Below are 3,690 nucleotides of genomic sequence, written 5' to 3' on the forward strand. Positions count from 1 at the left end.
TTTGAGCTCAGGCTATGGATTTTGAAGTCCAAACAGGTCATGGTTCCTTCATTGATACCCAGCCGCTGGGTAGGGGCCACTAAGTGGATAAATTTGAAAAAGGGATCACATGCAGTTAGAGAAAGATCTGGGCAATCAGAAGAACCCATCGCCAGTGACTATAGCATTAGCGGGTCCAGAAGGCGATGATCCTAAGAAGCATCTTAACTAAGTAGGATTTAAGGTGTGGGGTATTATTTTTAAAACCAAGATTCAGGATTATTATGAGGAAGCATTAATAAGGCAAGCTGGCAGTTCAAGCAGGTTTCATGGCGTAGCCCTTAGCGGGACACCTTCATCCAGCAGCTGGGTCCCCAGCCTTGGGTTTCGGGAACACACTTGCAGGTGTGCTCTAGCTCTGGAGTTAGAGGGACATTTTTCAAACTCATAAGACACATTTATAAACACGTAATGCAGGATTTCTAATAATCAGATGCTCGCATCCACTTAACTGGATCATATCCTCCCCAGTGTCTTCCCAGAAGATCCTTGGGGAACTGACAACCAGAGAGAGAGTTACCTTGTCTCACAGGACCAGCTCTGCTAGAACCTGAGTCATCCCAGAGAAAGACACTTTCAGCACAAACTGGTCAGACTCTTGGTGAGACCTGTTTTTAAAACCCTGACCAGGGCTTTTCTACTTACCTCCTGGGTCTAGAGTCTGTCTAGACCTTTCCATTGCATTTATCATTAGCATCTTACAATTTCCAAAACTATAGCTTATCTCAGTCAAGTCCGTTTGCGATTAGTAGTTCCCCATGGAAATACAGACGACCTCAGGGCCCTTGGTGGTATTCAAGAGACACTCCAGTCTTACCTGTAACGTGGTAAGACTGGAGTGTGGGACATCTCTGAGGAGGACGTCTGACAGGGGATGAATACCGATGGGGGACTAATCCCATTCGTTGCATATTGATTTTTGTCATTTTCCATTTTCCAAGGTGCCGTTTTCTGACTTTGTTTTTAAATCCCTGTGCTAACTTTAAGAACTTCTCTGGCTATTCAGAAGAATTATTTCTGCAGCGCATTTCCTCGGTCATCAGGAGCACAACTTGTTATAATTCTATGTAGTCGAGTTGCACACATATGGAATCCACTGCCTCTCTGAAAAGCTGCTCTGTGTCTGTCCTATGGGCAGACAGTGGTCAGCTGCTGAGATGGACGAGGGCCTGATGGAAATGTTGCAAGTGCACCTGGAAACAGCGGCTCTGTCATCTTACAAAGGCTGCGCTGAGGTGCACACGTTTAACCTACAGGTTGTGTCATGAGACATCAAGAGCCCAGGAAAAGCAGCCTCTCTCTTCTTCAGCCCCTCCTCCCCTCAGTCACGGCTGAGCCTGCCTCTGATGTACTTGGGAAGTTTTTTTCAGTTTCCTGGAGAAAGCCCAAGAACTTTAACCTTAAGCCCCATGTAAGAACTTGATCCAGGGTATTGGAAGCACCTTTGAAGAAAAGCTTTATTTTCAAAGCTTTCACTGCTTTTCTGTATTATTAAAGGTTGAGATCAAAATTCACTTTGATTCTATTGTTTAGAGAAAATTTGTTCTGTGGAAACTTGAAAAAAACACAAACCATACCCTTTATCTTTTTGAACAGTTTTAGACTTACCTGTCTCCTTGGGCTCCCCTTCGCTGGGACAGTTACTCACCCTCTCTTTGTTTTTGATGTCTTGGGCATTTGTGGGGAGTGCTGGACAGGCATTTTGGAGGATGCCCCTCTATTGGAAGTGGTCTGATGTTTTTCTCATGATGAGACCAGGGCTGTGAATTTTGAGGAAGAAGATCATAAAGTCAAAGTGTCATTTTTATCACATCCTATCAAGGTTACGTACGATCAACATGATTCATGACTGATGGTGTTGACCTTGACCACTGGACTGAGATGAGTGTGTCAGGCTTCTCCACTGTACAGCTACTCTTTTCTTCCCTCTCATTCCATTCCGTCCTTTTTGCAAGAAAGTCATTATGTACAGCCGCACTTAAGGGCCAGGAAACTATGATCCCCCCTTTGAGGGTAGGGTATCTACATAAATTATTTGGAATTGTTCTGCATAATTTATCTTGTCTCCTTCCCCCCTTTATTCAATCATTTATTTACATTAGTGTGGACTCACAGATACTTTATATTTGGGTTATAATCCAATACTACTTTATTTTGTTGCTCAAATTGTTCCACCATATTAGTCATTGGGAATTCTGTGCATCTTTGACATTCCCATCCATGTGGGTTGTTTTATCTTAATGTTTTTTAGTACTTTCTTACTTTATGGCATTAAAAGATGCTCTAGGCTCATCTTGTATATTTCTTGCCCAAGTCCTAGAATCAGCCCTTTCTTCAAAGAGCCCTGGTCCCTGTTTATTTCTAGTATTTAGAAATAAAGATCTGGTGTGCTTCTGGCTACTGGAGGGTCATTTCTGCTAGGCCTCTCAGCTGACAGAACAAAGAAATATATGTCTATATACGAACTGTGTGTATACACATACCTATAACTATTCTATAGGTAGCCATCTATGTCTACATTAAGCTAAGTGTGGGTTCATAGTGATGCCTCAAACTCTAATCTATTACCATATGGATTATTCTAGCCTCCTCCCCTAGCTTATCTGTAAATTCCTACTTCAACAGTGAGAAACTTGGCTCTGCGGGAATATTTTATGCAAATAAACCAATGCTAACATTTTGATGAAAAATTTTCAAACATTTCTGTCTTCGTCTCTGTTCATGTTCTTGCCTTTCTGCTTATGTTATTCTAAATATGTACATAAATGTATGTATATACATATATGAATATAAGTATGTATTTCTTGATTTTCATATAAGTGGTACATACCTTACATACTGCCTCATAATGCATTTTTCTTACTTAACTACATGTCAGCAATATCTTTCCAAGTTAGTAAATTCTGATATACATGTTTGTTTTTAAAAATAGGTATTCCATAAATTAACTAGCCTTTGAATGCTTTGGTCGTTCCCAATTTTGTCACTGTTTCAAACAATGCCATCTGCAAAATCCCTCTGTACATTATCTCTGTAGACAATATTCCTAAAAGTAGAATTTATCCTATGGAGGTAAGAGTCTTAAAATTTCCAAAATACTTTCAGAAATATATAATTTCATTTAGACTGGATTTCCAGGAATCAACCCCAATCTGATGGTTTATTTGGGTGCTTGGTGAGCATGGCTGTGCAGGTGAGAGGTGATAAAGGGGGGCGCACAGGTCTGTTTCTCCAACAGGGGCCAGCTGCGGGGATTGCTGTGAGCCTCGGCCTGGCGTCTCCCCCATGCTCCTCCACCCCAGCATTTGCTGATTCCACCCTGTCCTAATTGACCACTGCTTTATGCCCCCAATGGCATTAACACATTTCTTTAAGTACCTGGAATAGATGGGCAAGCCAATTTGCAGACCACGCAGGAAAGAATAGAAATTAGATTAAACCTTCACTCAAAACTTGGAACTGAACCCAGGGCAAGACCTACTAGGAAGTGCCAGGAAGGGGTGTTGTCTGACATCCTGGTGTGCTGATGCTGCTAATCTCTGCCCTGGTGTCAGCTGCTAAACTGCTTGCCTAAGAGGGCATAGAGACCTTTCTTAGAGGGATTTTCATTAAAGAAACTCTTAAGGATTAGAAGTCTTCAATGAAGTGGCA

The sequence above is a fragment of the Myotis daubentonii genome, chromosome 1, assembly GCF_963259705.1.
Source record: "Myotis daubentonii chromosome 1, mMyoDau2.1, whole genome shotgun sequence".
Classification (NCBI taxonomy): Eukaryota; Metazoa; Chordata; class Mammalia; order Chiroptera; family Vespertilionidae; genus Myotis; species Myotis daubentonii.